This window comes from Pistacia vera, unplaced genomic scaffold, assembly GCF_008641045.1.
Source record: "Pistacia vera cultivar Batoury unplaced genomic scaffold, PisVer_v2 Contig212, whole genome shotgun sequence".
Lineage (NCBI taxonomy): Eukaryota > Viridiplantae > Streptophyta > Magnoliopsida > Sapindales > Anacardiaceae > Pistacia > Pistacia vera.
The window spans coordinates 169,195-188,009 of record NW_022196016.1 but is presented as its reverse complement, the minus strand read 5'-3'; the positions used below and the strand labels follow the sequence as shown (position 1 = coordinate 188,009).

At 39.7% G+C, this 18,815-nt stretch overlaps 1 pseudogene; it reads left to right on the top strand.

Annotated features, from left to right (window-relative positions):
• Nucleotides 1-1,146: 1,146 nt before the first annotated feature.
• On the top strand, nucleotides 1,147-11,017 carry LOC116129485 (annotated as a pseudogene).
• The last annotated feature ends 7,798 nt before the right edge of the window (nucleotides 11,018-18,815 follow it).

Genomic DNA, 18,815 nt, shown 5'->3' with positions numbered 1-18,815 from the left:
TTATATTTCGATTTACAAAGATTTAATGATGGATCGGGTTTGGGTTATGATTTTGATTTAGTTGTTTAAGTTGTTGGGTTGTATTTGATGTAATGGAAGTTGAAATGAGTGAAATTTGTTGAAAATTTTCTTGCATTGTGGGTATCTGGGGGTGGTAGCACCAATCGTAGGTGGAGAGGACTGAAAATGTGTTATGGATATGATGGATCGCTTAAGCGATCTGATACGTCTAGTAATGCAGCAGATAGATCGCTTAAGCGATCAGGTATATGGCATAAGATCGCTTACGCGATCTACTAAAAGTCTGGTGTATAGCAGCAGATCGCTTAAGCGATCAATAAATGGCATAAGATCGCTTAAGCGATCATGCTTATTTATACTGGATCGCTTAAGCGATCCAGTAAACGATATATCAGATCGCTTAAGCGATACACCAGATTTGTCAAGCGACTGTGCAGATGCTTTTTAAAATATTTCAACCCTTAGTACATTAGTTAAGAATATTTTTTTTCTTACATTATAGGTAGTTGGCTATTATTAGACATAGGACAAGTTGTTTTGGGTGTTGAATATTTTGGTGAGTGGGTGGAGGAAGAAAGTAGCTGGAAGTGGATTAGGAAGAGCAAATAAGTTATACAAATTGCTGTGAGCACAGAGGTTAGTTTTGATGAGTTGATTGATGAAATAATTAGAAAAGGTAATATGAGTTGCTCACGTAGTGATATAGTTGTGAAATATGCTTTAAGCAGAGTTCCTGAACATTGTAAGGTATCTCCTGCTATATTAAAGTCAGATGAAAGTGTGAAGTTATATATGATTGATGTGGCCGATAATGGTTCGAGGCCGATTTTAAGGGTTTCTTTTGTAGAAAAACCGTTGGAAGTTGGTTAAAAGGAAGGGGATTACTATGATGTTGGCAGAGATTTGCCTGGTTTTAATTTGAACTACGAGGGCATTGATTTGTTAGTTGAAAAATCAAGAGTAGACGGTGAATTGGGTGGTGAGGAGGACAATGTAGAAGAGGTTGGTCATGGGCGGCAGAATGAAAATGTTGAGGAGGAGGACCCTGTACATGTTCCCGCATATGTAGAGATTCCTTTAAATATAGATTATGCAGAAGGTGTAGTTTGTGAGGAAGAGAATACTATGGTTGTTAATGCAGGTTCAAAGGGGGCAATTGCAGGTAGTAGTGAATTAGCTCATATTTTTACAGATGGATCGGAGTTGCGCATAGGATATTTATTTGACAACAAAGAGGAAGTGGTGAGGAAGCTAAAACTTGTTGCCGTGAGAGGTAATTTTGAGTTCATCACTAGAAAGTCAAATTCATTGGTTGTGACGGTTGCATGTCGTGATCGAAAGTGCAAGTGGCGAGTTTATTGTAGAAGGTTGGCGAAGTCCCAAAAATTTATTCTTAGCACATATACCCGTGAGCACACATGTGGTTTAGGACATATTTTAGGTGAGCATCGACAAGCGTCCACTGATGTTATTGGACAATTTGTCAAAAGTCAGTTCGTTGAAGGGAAATGTCCATCTCCTAAAGACATTCAGAGACTTGTAGGCACAGAGTTGGGATGTGCTATTAGTTACTGGAAATGCTGGAAAGGGAGACAACATGCACAAGATTTTGTGAGGGGCACGCCAGGGCACGGGTACGCAGTATTAGAAACGTACCGTTATATGCTTGAGTTGACAAACCAAGGTAGCAAGACGGCTTTGAAGTGGGATAGGAATATGATGTTTAAACATTTTTTTGTTGCTTACGGTTCTACTATAAGGGGTTTTGTAAACATGAGAAAGGTGTTGGTTGTTGATGGTTGCTTTTTGACAGGAAAGTATGGAGGTACATTGTTGGTGGCCACTGCACAGGACAGTGAGAATCACACATATCCTGTTGCATGGTGTGTGGTTGACTCTAAGAATGACAAGTCGTGGACTTGGTTTTTTCAACAATTACGTACGATAGTGCCTGACAGTGACAAGTTATGCATAATATTCGATAGACACAACTCTATAAAGAAGGGGGATTACCACTATTTACCCTCAAGCACATCACAGATTCTGTATGAGGCACCTTGGTGAGAACATAAAACAAAAGTTTAAGTGTGCTGGCCTTCTTCAGACATACTACATGGCAGAAAAAGCTTATCGGGTTGATGAGTTCGAGGAGCACTTCCAGCAAATCCGAATCAAGGATGATAGAGTTGCTAATTATGTTGAGCATGATGTTGGTTTCGAGCGATGGAGTAGAGCTTACTTTCTTGGAAGAAGGTTTGATGTCATGACCACGAACATAGTTGAGCCATAAATTCAAAGTTGTTAATAGAAAGAGAGTTTCCATTGCACTTTTTGATGCAATCCAAAGGACATTGTCACGGTGGTTCCATAAGCTCGTACGGAATTAGATAATTTTACTACAACCCTTGTTCCGTCAGCTGAAAAATTATTACGAGAATGTATGGAACTGTCAAATGCACTGTTTGCCTATCTTCTTAATGCTTAAGAGTTCACTGTGCGTGACTATAGTCTGGATGCCCTAGTTAACCTTGTTAGTAAAACTTGCAGCTGTAAAGTGCTTGATATTCAACGTTTACCTTGTCCTCATGCACTAGCAGCACTGAAACACCAACGGAAGCTAGATTTTGGTTGAAGAATTAACATGGAACTTTGCTCCCCTCTCTATATAGCAAATCACTACATGCTAGCTTATTCAGAAACGATATATCTAGTACCTCCAGAAGAGCAATGGGTAGTGCCGCCAGAGTTGGCTGACATTATCATCCATTCGCTATTCAAGAAGACAACAAAGGGGAGAAAATGAGTTAAGCGTATTCCATCAGCCTCTTAGGTTCCCCGAAAGATGAATAAGTGCTCAATTTGCAAGCAACCTAGCTACAAGAGAAGCAGTTGCCAGAAGTAATCACATGCAGATCCAGAAAATCAGGTTCGAAGAAGGATAAAATTCAGGGAGTTGCCAAGGCCAACCGTTGATGAGTTATTGTTTTCAATTATTGATGTTTTAAATTTTATTGTTACCTTGAATAAATCATTCGTTATATTTAGTATTCTTGTTACATGGCCTAAATATGTGTTAGTGATTTTAGTTTGGAATTAGGTTGTCAAATTGAGGAGAAAGTATGGAATTAATATGTGTTGGTAATTTTAGTTTGTCAAAATTCAGGAGAAAAGATGGAAAAGTATGTATTGCCCATGATCGCTTAAAAGGATCGGTTAAGCGATATCATGGATCGTTTAGGCAATTGTGCACCTAGAAAGATATTGATTCTGCCCATCACATGATCGCTTAAGCGATCTAAGATCGATTAAGCAATCATCGACCAAGTGAAAAAGAGAAGAATCGCCTAAGCGATATCACGGATCGCTTAGGCTATCATGCACTTGAGCAGATATTGATTCTGCCCCGGACTTGATCGCTTAAGCGATCTAAAATCGCTTAAGCAACACTGTGTAAAATCAAAGAATCGCTTAAGCGATCGTGCATCTGGCAGATATTGATTCTGCATCGGACTTGATCGCTTAAGCGACACTGTGTAAAAGCAAAGAATCGCTTAAGCGAGACCCTATATCGCTTAAGCGATTTTGCATCTGGTAGATATTGATTCTGCGTCAGACTTGATTGCTTAAGCGATAGAAAATCGCTTAAGTGACCCTGTGTAAACGCATATAAATCATCGCTTAAGCCAGACCCAGTGTAAGATTTGAAAATTAACAAAACACCCCCTAGGTTTGTTAAATAACTAAACACCCCTGTAATGAAAATATTAAAGTTACAAAAACACTCCCACTCACCCATTAAATTCTGGCAGCCGGTCACCACAACTGGAGGGTTGCCAGAGTCACTGTATCAGCTCACAACCGTCTAAAACTGGCTGGGCGTACCTTGAGATGGCCTTTTCCAACCAGATCCACCGTGGATCTGGCTGAAAAGGGCCAAATCTATGGCCAGATGTGGCCATGTTTGGTCGTCAACGATGGCCATACCTTGGCTGTCGTTGATGACCAGTAACGGCCAAATCTATCAACGACGGCAATACCTTGGCCGTCGTTGATGACCAGTTACAACCAAAGAAGTTGGGCTGGAACTAGCCGAAAAATTATAGATCGGCGCACTACCAGCAAGATGAAGTTGGTTTGTTAGTTCTTGGCAAGAAAGTATTCTTATTGAAGGAATCGTATTTAATTATTTTTTTTCCCAAGAACTAACACAAATAATAGAATAATAATAAATCATTCAGTTTTCTGTACGGTGCTGACTGACAAAGACCGAAGTGTTATTTTCTCATTCTATTGAAATGAAAAAAATTATTAATAATAATAAATATTAAACAAAAAAGGACTACCAACAGTAATAGAATAACCGTAGATCATTTAGTTTTATGTGCAGAGTTGTAACTCTACAAAACCATTTTCACAAACAATCTGTTGATTAGTCATTCAAACTTCGTTTACTCCTTAAGAAGTTTCCTGTGACACCCTAAGCCACTTTGAGAAGTTTCCTTTCATTGTTTGCCAACAACCCGCAAAATCATCAAGCACAACTGTAGCCACGTCAGCTTTTCTAAATTTAAAAAAAAAAAAGTCAAAAAGATTTTTAGGGCCATTTTGTTAAATGGAAACTTGGGATGTCCGGGGAGTTAAATTTTCTCTCTTCACGAACCCAACTATTGCTTTCACCATCTGTTAATTTATTTAACCAAACTAAGCTTAAAGTAGGAGTCTCACTCGCTTTCACGAACAGAGGGAAGCCGAAACAAAAGCTTTTATTGCATAAAATGTTTGCGTCCAAAGAAGATAAGTTATGGAGTGCAAGATTGATAAGTTCACTGAGTCTATCTCTTTCTGTAAAGCTCTGTATAAGCATGACACCTGCAGCATCAGCACCATAACCCAGGTATCAACATCAACATCACATAAACTACAAAATTCAAAGTCCAACTTCCATACCTTTTGATTGGGTTTTGGTCACTCAAAAGGGATCCATATGCCCATGGAAGCACTCAATAGCCCAGCGCTCCCGATAGTTGCTCATTGTTTTGTCATTCAAGTTGTCCATCGGGGTGTTAGTCATGTTGAACTCAATAAATTTCAGGGCATATGCCCCACAATTAGCACTACAATAAGAAGAAGACATTACCATTAGAATCAGCTTATAGAACAATTGTATTATGTAAGTTAGTTTTATACAAAATTTACCTTGACTCATTTGTTGGGACGGGAAAGTGCTTGAGTGGCCACTTTCCCGCCATTACTTGATCACCGAAGTGCTCAAACATCCGGCCGTCATACAACAGCTGTGGGAACAACACGAACAGTATCTCCAACTCGGTCTCCAACTGTCTGTCTCGACAAATAATTAGGTTACAGTCAAGGATCTTCAGCAACCTCTTCTTTAGAAGCGTGACGACTGCTATCCAGTGCATATCCTTGATGTTGATGATGCAGTAGACTCTTTTAACCTTTGCCCAACTGTGGCCATATTTGGGCCTTTCCCCCCTACATACTGCATGATCCTGTCATCAAATTGAAAATCATCAGGGACGCAGTCCAAGTCTTCTTTGCCCAATCTTTTTTGCTTGGCTCCTTTTGCTGCACCTCTACCAATGGCCTTTTTCATTAAACTGCAATATATCGTTACTAGTGTTTGGCCAAAGGCCACATCGGTGATGGCATAATTGGGATACAATAGATCACCATTACTGCTTTGTCGTAGCCTCATCAATGCCAATACCTCATCGATGTGCTGCATCAAATAAAAACAACATGATAAGTATACAAAACCTCATGGAAAACATAAGCAAAAATAAGGAAAATTAAGCGAAAATAACTCACCGAGTCGTCAAGCTACTTGCCCATCATTAACATCTTTTCAAACCAGTCCCAAGGATAATCCCCGGTCTTACACTTTACGGGCATCACTTCCATATTCATTGTAATAGACATATAAGAGTTTTTTATTTTCCTCCTCTATTGGCGTATACAAATTGACCTTTAACTCCATTTTCGCTTACCCACTTCCTCCCCATTCCTCCATTTGTACATCCCCACTTCCTTCGCCTCTCGCCTCACCCTTCTCCATTATCACTGCCCCACTTCCTCCAACAACCTCCTTAACCTCCTCAATTTTTGCTTCTTCCTCAATTTATTTCTTCATTTTCCTCTTCTTTCCATGTGTTACTACGGTGCAAGGTGATTTGACAAACTTGCTCTTTTGGCTCTCTCTTTTCAGCCTAGGTTGCACTTCAACCACCTTCAATACTCCACCAACTTCCTCCTCCACCCTACCAACTTTCTCTGTCACCTTATCCACTTTCTCCTCCACCTTTTTCATCCGCTCTTCCATCTTCTTAAACCTCTGATAAATGGCTGTTGTAAAACTCTCAAACAGACCGTTTATGAGGTCAACCACCTTATTCTCCTGACCCCGATGCCTCGGCAAAGTGGTACTTGTTGTACTGGTTTGCCAATTGGGTGGAGGCATACAAACCTCTTCCTCCCCCTCCTCCCCCTTCTCCCTCCTGCCGGTTGGAGCTTCATCATCCTCGGCGTCAACCACATTCTCAAATAGTGGCCCTGCAACTGCCCTTACATTCGTGACCCCTTCTAGGTATCGCATTAGGTGATCTATCCCTTCATCTAATTTATCCTCCAGTGGTTGGAAAGATGTGACATACTACTTTTCCGCTTTACCCCTAGTAGTGGTGAGGAAAGGATATATGACTCCTTGTAATAAGAAACAAAATCAATCAGATTTAAGCCACATTTTAAAGCAAGTGCATATTCAAAAGCTTAATCCCTTAATCTTACTCGAGTCGCTAGAATTTCAATGTCTATTTGGTCATAATCCCAATGGGTACACTTCTCGACATGCCACTGCAACATCCTAGGAAATTGTTGTCGTTTATCCGAAGTCTTCATCCCCCCCCCCCCCCAAAAAAAAAAAAAAAAAACTCTTCTATGTCTTTTCAAACCAGTCCCGAAGATAATCCCGGTCTTACACTTTACAGGCATCACTTCCAGATTCATTGTAATAGACATAGAAGAGTTTTTTCTTTTCCTTCTCTATTGGCGTATACAAATCGACCTTTAACTCCATTTTCGCTTGCCAATTTCCTCCCCCTTCCTCCATTTGTACATCCTCGCTTCCTTCGCCTCCCACCTCACCCTTCTCCATTATCACTGTCCCACTTCCTCCAACAATCTCCTTAACCTCCTCAATTTTTGCTTCTTCCTCAATTTGTTTCTTCATTTTCCTCTTCTTTTCATGTGTTAATACGGTGTAAGGCGATTTGACAAACTTGCTCTTTCGGCTCTCTCTTTTTAGCCCAGGTAGCACTTCAACCACCTTCAATACTCCACCAACTTCCTCCTCTACCCTACCAACTTTCTCTTCCACCTTATCCACTTTCTCCTCTACCCTTTTCATCCGCTCTTCCATCTTCTTAAACCCCTGATAAACGGTTGTTGTAAAACTCTCAAACAGACCGTTTATGAGGCCAACCACCTTATTCTCCCGACCCCGATGCCTCGGCAAAGTGTTACTTGTTGTACTGGTTTGCCAATTGGGTGGAGGCATACAAACCTCTTCCTCCCCCTCCTCCTCCTTCTCCCTCCCGCCGATTGGAGCTTCATCATCCTCGGCGTCAACCACATTCTCAAGTAGTGGCCTTGCAACTGCCCTCACATTCGTGACCCTTTCTAGGTCCCGCATTAGGTGGTCTATCCCTTCATCTGGTTTATCCTCCAATGGTTGGAAAGATGTGACATACTACTTTTCCGCTTTACCCTTAGTAGCGGTGAGGAAGGGACATACGACTCCCTGCAATAAGAAACAAAATCAATCAGAATTAAGCCACATTTTAAAGCAAGTGCATATTCAAAAGCTTAATCCTTTAATCTTACCCGAGTCGCTAGAATTTCAATGTCTATTTGGTCATAATCCCAATGGGTACACTTCTCGACGTGCCATCGCAACATCCTAGGAAATTACTGTCGCTCATCTAAAGTCTTCATCCTCCCCCTCCCCTCCCCTGCTTTAGCGAGGACAGGGACGACCTCATACATCCAAGCCTACATTGTAAAAAAACATTTCCAAATCATAATTCAAACACATATATTACAAAAAATATAACAAAAAGCTATTAATATTACCTGCATTGCCCTTGGGAAGCCAAACAAATTGTATGTGCTCGGTCTATTCTTCCCGACCCATTAGGAGTGCTTTAACGCCATGTCTTTTAGTTGCAGGGAATCCATGGTTTGCTTAAATGATACCCGTCCTCACGAATAAGCATTAAAGAAGTCCAAGTTGCTTGCAAACATCACCCAATCCATATCAACGGCTTTTGTTGAGTCAGTAGCTATTAGGATCAAATATATAAACAATACCAAACAGATTTAGAAGTTCTCTGAAGAGGTTAACCCACCTTCTTCTAACCTCTCCTCTAAATCTTGTCCTGTAATAGACACTTGCCCCGCCCCCCCAAAACCTTGTTAGCCAAGCTTTTGGCTACCCTACTCTACTTTATTTTATTTTGCTCAACCGCATCTGGCAATTCCCCATATTTTAAGCCTGTCACCAAGGCATATTCCATCATCCCAAAATGTAGTGGATTTCCATCCATCACGAACCACATTTTTTTTTTTTTTTGCTTTTTACTGATTGCAGCAATATATAATGCACTCCCTGCCCCCAGAACGCCTTTTTCCAATTTTTTTCGATATCCAAAAAATGACCGAAATAAGTCTCTTTGAATTGGTCTTCACCATTCCTCACTCCCTGTAAAATCCCCCTTATTCTCGTAAAAACTTCCCAACTCGACCTTATTGTCACCCTTACAGGGAAATACGGTACCTTCTCGCTTACAATCTGCAACCCGTAGTCTTTATAGTTTACGCTCTAGATAATCTGCACAATCGATATAAACAAAATATTAGCAAAAAAAAAAAAAAAAAAAAACCAAAACAACTAATAGGCTGCCAACATACTTTGTAAACAAAGAAAAAGTATCATACAATCAAACTTTCAACTAATCTTGTCACGTGTATGAAAAAAAAGGCTTTTTGTGGTTTCATCAGAGCAGTACTTTATAAGAAAAATTATCAACTTTTCAATTAAGGGAGTCTAGAAAGTAATATTGGTTTCTAGTTCAAGTAAACCAGCCATGTTCCATTTTATAAAGCCTTGAAACATTCACATTATTTTCTCAACTGACGTGACAAGAGATTAACGAATTGCTCTAACATTACCCAAATTGGGATTATCTCTACACCAAAGAGCTTCCAGGAAACTGAAAATGGCAACTCCAGGAGTGGACACTTATCTATCAGTTTAAATATATATTTCATTTCATTACACTATCAAAAGTAAATGCCTTTATTATAGACACTAATAAAGGAAAAGTAACGCCAATGTAATGTATACTTGCTTTTTTGTGGGCGTCCAACAAATGTGAACACAAAAGACATAAGATATAATGTTGCAATTGGGAGGATCTCATTAAGAAGTGTTTATTGCTAGAGATAGAAGTGTTTCAAGAGACTTGTAATGAAAATGTTGTTCCTAATGAAAGCACAATGGTTTCTGTCCTTCCCGCTTGTGCTCATTTGGGTTCTCTTGAGTTGGGCAACTAGGTTCACTCTTGGATTGAAGAACATAGACTTCGTACTAATCTTCATACTGTTACTACGCTTATTGATATGTACTCAAAATGTGGTGATTTGGAGAAGGCTTGTGAATTGTTTGACAGTATAGAGCAAAGGGATGTTATTTCATGGAATATTATGATTGGTGGCTATACTCATATGAGCCACTACAAAGAAGCATTAATGTTATTTTGGCAAATGCTATGATCAGATGTAGAGCCTAATGATGTCACCTTTTTAAGCATTCTTCCAGCTTGTGCTTATTTAGGTGCGATTGATCTTGGCAAATGGATTCATGCTTATATAGACAAGAACTTCCAAAAACTAAACAATATATCCCTCTGGACAAGTCTTGTTGACATGTATGCTAAATGTGAAAATATAGAGGCAGCAGCACAAGTTTTTGACACCATGAGTTCCAAAAGCTTGGCTTCTTGGAATGCAATGATATCTAGGTTAGGCATGCATGGGAATGCAGATAAGGCTATTGAACTCTTCTCAAGAATGATCAGTGAAGGATTCAAGCCAGATGATATCACATTTGTTGGTATCTTATCTGCTTGCTGATATCACATGCTAGTTTTCTAGATCTTAGACGCCAATACTTTACCTCAATGATCCAAGATTACAAAATTTCACCAAAATTGCAACACTATGGTTGCATGATAGATCTTCTAGGCCATGCTGGATTATTTGATGAAGCAGGGGCTCTGATAGGAATTATGGAAATGAAGCCAGATGGAGCAATTTGGACTTCTTTGCTAGGAGCTTGCCAGGTTCATGGACATGTGGAACTAGGTGAATTTTATGCCAAAAATCTCTTTGAACTGGAGCCAGAAAATGCTGGGGCTTATGTGTTATTATCAAACATCTATGCAGGAGTTGGTAGATGGGACGATGTAGCAAGGATAAGAACCAGGCTAAATGACAAGGGAATGAAGAAGGTTCCTGGTTGTAGCTCAATTGAGGTGGACAGTGTAGTTCATGAGTTTCTTATGGGCGACAAAGTACATCTCCGTGCAAACAAATATATGAGATGTTAGATGAAATGGATACACTCTTGAGAAGTATGGGTTTGTTCCTGATACATCGGAAGTGTTGTATGACATGGATGAGGAGTAGAAGGAAGGAGCCTTGAATCATCATAGTGAAAAGTTGGCAATTGCTTTTGGTTTGACTAGTATTAAGCAGGGACAACAATCAGAATTGTGAAAAATCTTCGAGTATGTGGGAATTGTCATTCTGCAACGAAGCTAATATCAAAGATCTTCAATAGGAAAATTATTGCTAGAGATAGAAATTGTTTCCACTATTTCAAAAAGGTTCTTGTTCTTGCAATGAATATTGGTAAAATTCAGACCTTGAATGTACAATATCTAGGATAAATTTGAAGCGCCAGTCTCATAAGAGGTTGCCAACCAACATAAGAAAAGAACCACCATAGGAGACTAAAAACAAATTGTAAACCTTAAAAATAATAGTAATGAACCCTTTCCACTCATGTAACTGTGGAAAGAACCACAACTTTTGATTTTCTGCTGTAAATAGCAACAGACCTGCTTCACTGTCTGTAACTGAATCAAGGAAAGTGCCCATCACAAACCACAACTTTGAATACAAATAGTTGTCCACTCCCACTTATAACAACTCATCTAAACTTAAAAATAAGAAACCCCCCCCCCCCCCAAAAAAAAAAAAAAACAAAAAAAAAAAAAAAAAACACCCCCCCTGAAAAAAAGAGGACACCTTAACCAACAACCACCCCCCCCCCCCCCCCCCCCCCAAAAAAAAAAAAAAAAAAGCCAATGACCAAAGCAACAACACTAGGCTAAAATCAAGCTAAACCATAGATTTGCCAGCTCTGTGAAAAATGTCAAATGCCAACATGCTTTTCTCACCACCTAAAATGCATTTTTAGCACAAACATCCTCTGAGACACGAGACTCCAAAATGACCCACATTAGCATTGCGGCCTTAAAGAATTAACCACAAAATATAAGAGTCAAATATTGGCATTCTTTTTCATCCATGCAAAACTAAAGCATTATGAAGCACAAATAAAGAGATTCACTGAAAATAGCTTTGTCATAATAAAACACTTCCAACAAATCTGAAACCCCTCGGTCCGAACAAGGTATGCCAACAAAATTCCATGTTCTGAAACCCCTCGTACAACAAAATTCCCCCAAATTCGCACAAATCATCCATTTTCTCATCCAATTAAAAAAACAAGTAAAAATACGTACTATTTCTTCGCCGGTATCCTCCTCCTCTCCTGAATTCTTGCTGGCGTCCTCCTCCTCGCCTGAATTCTTGTCGGTGTCCTCCTCCTCTCCTGAATTCTCACAGGCATCCTCCTCTTCAGAACCGTTTTATGATTCTTCTCTCTGTTGTTGTGCCGCCGTCGTCTCCTCTGCCTGTGGACCACCTTCACTGATCGGATGATCCACCGAGCAGCCATTGAACTGCTTACGCCGCTAGACTCTAGGATTCAAAATGGCGTTGGGTTTTCCTCCTCTTTGTGAATGTTAGCCATGGTTTTAAGAAAGGAAGCTTTAGGATTGAAAATGGATCGAAAATTTGTAGGAATGTGGGACTGTAGTCGTCGAAAATTGCAGAGAATGGGTTTAGGGTTCGTCGGTCGATTTTTGCCTAATACGTTTGATTAAGCGATTTGAATGGGTGCGGCTCATTTTTAAATTTCAAATTTTAAATAACTTTCATTAATTGTGATTTTGCCCACATATGTTTAAATCTTTTCATTTTAACCCATTTTACATGTTTAATGAATCCTAAATGTGCCACGTCAGCTTTTCTAAATTAAAAAAAAATCAAAAATATTTTCATTGCCATTTTGTTAAAGAAACTTGGGATGTCCGGAGAGTTAAATTTTCTCTCGAAGTAAGCGAGCCAGGTGGAAACAGAGAAATTTTCCATCCATTGAAATATTGAATGTTAAAATAATAATAATAATAATAATAATTAAAAAAAAATTATTATGGTTGACCAACACTTCCTGATTTACAATATGAAGAAAGATCACAAGCAAAATATGATGGTTCAAGAATTTATGAGTGGAATGTTGATGATTTAGCAAAATATCAAATAATAAATGTATTACAAGAAATGACTATGGCATATCATTCCATTCGTATTGCCCAAATGGAATATTAAATACTGTTTTATATCTATCAAATTAAGCAATTTGAATCTGCCAGAATCCTGATTTCATATCAAATTTTGAGAATATTGTTGCTTTATAGAGTCTATTAATCAAATTTTTTTTGTTAGGTATAGGATATCTAATCCATTGTAATGCCTTGTTTAAAAGTTTATAATTTTTAACTAATCTTGGAACTTCTTTATATTTTTCTGCTACATTATTAACATAAAAAGCATAACAGCTCCGGGGTGATTTACTAGGTCTAATAAGTTTTTTTACCTTGTAAATCTTTGATTTCTATTAGCAATATAATTTGTATATATTTGTAATGTAAAAGACAATATGTTATTGTTATGTGTTTGTACAGTTAGCAAGTTAGCAGAGTTAGTTCAAATAGTTAGTGTAGTTAGTTAACTGATGTTGAATTAACTTTTACTTCAGATATCATCTTTCTTGGGGTCTTGAACATGGTATTCAGTTATATATCTTAGAAGCCATACATTAAGATTGCTTCATAAAACGCCAGTGGGGGAAGAAATTATCTAGGCCAGGTCTTTTGCCACCCTTACTCATGTTGTTTCATCATGTTGAATAATGTTACCAGACAAATTGTGAACCCTCCTAATTGTAAGTTTCCCTTTCCCTTATAAAGTGTTTTTGTTCTTTGGATTGCAAAACTATAAAAAGTTCAGTTATTTTTAATATCAAATGTGTTAATGCATTTTGTTTTTGTTATGTTGAACTAGTGTAAGGAGATTGTTGCAGCAAGGAGATCAAGTCAATGATGTTCTCACTTTTTGGTTTCCTGCTTGGGTATTCATTAATCAAGAAGATTTCTGAATGGGATCAAACTTGTAACTAGGAAAGCAATCTTGATGTGTTACTAGGAGCACCTCTTTTGCCATATCTTCATGCTGTTGGGAGGCTGAGGCTTCTTATGGACTATGTTTCATATTCTGTGTTTATGGAGTCTTATTCTAGTTTGTCACCAATTAGCGACCTGATGTGGCTTCTCTTTATGGCAGGTTCAGTGATTGAGAAAGTTTTATCACCTCTCTTATCAAAAGCGAGGAGTCGTATTCCCTTGAAATCAACATGTGACGAAGAGTGATAATTCGAATGACCTTTTCAGATGTTATCCATTGTGTGTGATGGTTCACCTAACTAATAAAATATTCTTTATTCTGACAGACTTGTCCATTACGTAATAAGTGCCAGCCATGCACATTTAATGCGAGTCATGCTAAAACGACATTCTCCTTTAGGGCATTAAATATGGATTGGGGCGCATTTAATGCGGAGGAAGGTAATCGTGTCGTCGTTTGGTTATTCCAATGGAGGGAAGCGTCGATTGGTGTTTTCGAAGCGTGGGAGTTACTCTTCTCGCGAATTAACAACATGTGGTTGTAATCAATAGCAAAAATCGTGTCCTGCCCTCGTTGCCTGCTCAGGAAACCTAATCAACGCTTTTTCCCTATAAAACCTGAATTGGTTCAAATTTGTTGCCACAAACTCTCATTTTCAGAAAGAAAAACAAAGCTCTCGCAATAGTCAGCCCACCTTCTTCTATTGATATGCACTATCTGTTATGACAGAGAACTCTTCCTACACTGCCAAGAGGTAAGAAGAGTTTCTCTCTCGCTTTCTTCTGTCGTTCGACGGTTCTGTATGACTTGCTTGGTAATAGTGGGTATGGGCTGTCTGATGGGCTTTCATAGTGCATGTCCCTGGATAGTGGTGAGGAGAGGGATTTGGTTTTTCTTAGAGATGAGAAGTTTTAGGGCATAGATCCTTGGGGGTTCACCCCCCAAAAAGGTTTTGGAAGGTTTTACTAGGGTTTTAGAAGGATGCATTAGGGTTTCCCTTGTCCTTCTATGTCACCGTACGGAACATCGTATGAGGACTGAGCCATTTTTCTTTCTTTTATCATATATAATTTTTTTTATTAGGTCACCCCTTTTTCAGACCTTAGGAACAATGGACGCTTCCGCGACCTGGGCAATTGATGGCACGAGCTCGTAGGCGCCAGCCGCCCAAGCGGGTCCTGTGCCAAAGACTTTGTTTGTGATCACCCAAGAGGAGATACAAAAGGCAGTGGACCAATACGCGCTTAGCATTAATGTCTATTAACATAGAACCCGTAAGACTCGGAATCCCCCAGAGGGAAAGGCCATGATCTCGGAGACGATCTTTAAATGTGGGGCACTAACACTTTTTCATCCCTTTGTTAGGTTGATTCTTAACCACTTCGAGGTCGTGCCAATGTAGTTAACACCCAATGCGTATATGATAGCTATTTCTATGTATATCGCATGTGGCAAAAACGACCTTGGCGAGCTGACGACACTGGAGCTTGCATACTCTTACTATCCAAAGAAAAGCAAAGACAAGGATTCTTTCTAGCTCTCTAAGCGATCTACGATGGGGAAAGGATATTCAATTACCCTGCAACATTGGGGCTTATGAAACTAAGTTTTTCTTTTTTTGAATAGGACAGCGTCTGCTAGTTTAGGGAGCCAAGTATGTCTTTCCTTTCCCTTTGCGAGCTGTTATACCTTCGGTTTTTATACTTGGTGAAACTTTCTGTCTCTTCACAAGAAATAAGACGACTAGGTTAGGAAATCTAAAAGATTACAACCGAATCATTGCGTTCGGCTATCCACCCGACCATTGTCGCAACGCGAAACTGCTTGTGACCATTGCCAACTTGAGAAAGTATGACTTTTTCAACCCGAAGGCGTCCTTAGAGTCAGACAGTAAGTATCCCCATACTTAGAATGCTTTTTGGTTGCCTGTGGCGACCTGTCTTACTAACATTTCTATGGTGCACAACGATCATGTCGCCCAAGGTGCCGAGAAAGTTCTTGTTTCCCTGGGTTGCTCTGACTGAGCCAGTCGAGGCGGTCCCTGGTGATATCCCCACAGAAGGGATACAAATTGGCACTGAAGGGCGAACACCTCCAAAGCGACATGAAGAAGCTCCTCGGCTTGCGGTTGCTCGCGCCTCCAAGCAGAAGACCACGGGCCAAAAGACTAAGAAGAGAAAAAAGCTGTAGGCTAAGGAATCAAAATCCGAGTCAGAGGGTATTGGGGTACAGCCCGGGAGTTCGCAGACTTACCAGGCTTTCCATTAGAAGCGTGCACTGGGCGTCTTAGCGATCCTCGAGGGCTGGGGCCGAAGAGAGGGGAAAACCATGGTCACTCGCAAGAGAGATGGCAAGTAGAGGGTTAACGAGTTGCCAGTTCCTACGGAGGTAGGTATGCCAGTGTTAGACTCCATAGGGCAACTTCCGAAGCACTTGCAGCCGATGGTGTACACCATGTTGGAGTGCCAACTGGGTTCGACCTTTGAGGAATTTGTGGTTTCCTAGCCTACAGACTTGTTGACCACTGCTTTTAAACTGCAAAGCCAAGTAGGGTGGTCTGTCCTCATCGAGGACTTCAAACTTAGTTTATTTCCTGGTCTTAATAATTTTTGAAAAAATGGGAGCTAACTCTTGCCTTATTTCTTTTGCAGACCCTGCTCATTTTGCACATGGCTCAATAGAAGGTCAACCTAGACTACGCCAGAGGGGTCCACGACCTGAGAGAAGAGAATGCCAAATTGAAGAAGGACCTCGAGGATTGGGCCGCAGAGGCAAGGTTGTTCAACCTCTAGGCGAATCAATACCTAGTGGAGAAAAACTTTGCCCTTAGCTCTGTAGATTTCCAAAAGGTAGGCGAAGAGGTCAAACAGCTCCAAAGAACAATAGCCAAACTCACCAAAGAGGATGGCAAGAAAGAGAAGGAGTTGAAGGCAAACTCAAAGCGTCTCGCGAAGGCAGAAGAAGAGATAGCTTGGTTATAGGAGACCTCCGAGAAGCAAATGAGAGTGCTGAAAATGGACCTCGAGCTTTCCCGAGGGTGGGTCGCTTCGTTGACTAACTAAATGATGTTAGTGTATATTAGTGTATGCCCTAGAAACCATTCATGTTGTTGGTTTCAGAGCATTTTGTCTTGTATCTATATATCATAAATAATAGAAGAAAGAGTTCTTCAATTCATATATATAAATTGCTTCCTTTATTCAGTCATGCATTTAATATAAAGTATGTATATGAATTGTCCAAATGATTCATTTAATCAGTAAATGAACTATCGAAAAGGGTTCCCTACAGAAGCAATATAATTTGGGCAACTACATTGCACAGTAGGTATATCGGATGCTTCCGAAAGATATCATGAGTTGATATAAGTACGGATGATGATGATAGTCATGTCATTGGGGCATTGGTATGGATTAGCGGTTGGTGAATTGTTTTTTGAACGTGACCGAATAATGACAAATCACTTGGAAAACATGTAGTCAATGATTTATCGTTTGGTTATATCAGTGCACGATGTAGTCCTTTGACTTGAGACATTGTAGTCAGATCTGATACGGATACGTATGGTTCATACGGTGTATAAGTACGAGACTAATCATGTTTCGTATAATAAAGCCTATTTGGTCATGCGTTGTTCATATGCGGAAACGAACGATGGTCAAGAAGGGATCCATTGACTCGAAAATATAGGATTGGGAGTACCGCTGACTCCATCCGGATTCAAGTTCCTATATGAACGTTGATAAATGTCAGAAAACATAAACTCTGGCCAGAGTCTATTATTAGTCATACAAAAGGAAGTTTGTGATGACGAGTTCCGGACATATTGATCGATGATTTTGTAGAAGATTGAGTTTAGGATTTTTACGTTCCATGAATCCGTGCTTGATCAGGATATTTCAATGGAGGGACTTTACCTGCATGGTACGTATGATCTGAAATGGGTTCGATGAAGTATTTCTTCATCGTGGTTTAAGGACTATGGTACATTGCTAGATGTTTACCATAGTCATTGGGCCTCCGAATAGGTTTCCAGGTTCATCCAGAACTGGCTCACGGCTAATCCACGGTGGACCTACATGGTCACACCAATAGCCTTGAGAAGTTAGAGAAGGATGAGAGAGAGAAATGATTATCCGAAGAGGGTTAGCACCTTCCGAGGGTAATGACGGGATTTCTACGGTAATAGTTACGTAGAAAATTGTTTGTGACATTTTAAGGGTTAAAATGGTCAAGTAATAATTAATTATATTTAATTATTATATCTTAAAGCGTTAAGATTAATGAGATGAACAAAAATAACCTTTTAATAGTTAAAGGGTAAAATGGTAAATTTATGTATTGTTAATGTAAACTAGTTTAGTTTACATGGGCCTTTGAATAATATTGATTATTCAAAGGATAGCATAATAAATTAGTGGGGTCCCTTTTAAAATAAGATTTTATTGGGCTTGGAAGTGAAAAACAAATAACTGCAAAATTGCCCAAGTATATATAAATGCAAAAGGTTGTATTTTAGTTCATTCTTCACTTGTTCACTCAAAAACCAAACCAAAAGCTCTCTCTCCCTAGCCACGGTCACTCTCTAACCCTCTCAAGGTGGATTTAAAGTGTGGAGGTCTCATCATTTTAAGTCTAATCTTCATCAATCCAAAGCAAAGGAGTAGGTATAATCTCTTTTCCAAGCTTTGTTTGAAAAAATGATTTTTTTAGTCCAAGCTTTCATGCTTTCACTTCTCATTTCCACCACTCTTCATACATGCTGTTCTTTTAGATGAAGTGGGAGAACCTTGAGCTTGAAAGGAAAGTCGTTGACTAGGCAATACAGGCCATTTATGCCTTGTGACCAAAGAACCCGGGAATGGATCTCTCCGACCTCCTGCCTGATTATAAAGACATCCTTACTTCCATGGCCCGAGCTGACGACAACGCTGGGGAACAGGAGCCCCCTCCAAAGGATGACCAACCGGAGGAATATGTTCCTAAGGATCCAACGGTTGACCTCATAGCCGACGACCAACCAGGGGACGACGAGGTCCCGCCTGTAGATCCTGGAGATGGAGGCCAGTGATTGTTTATCTTTTTCTGCTTTTTTGACTTTTTGGTTGTCCATTGTACTT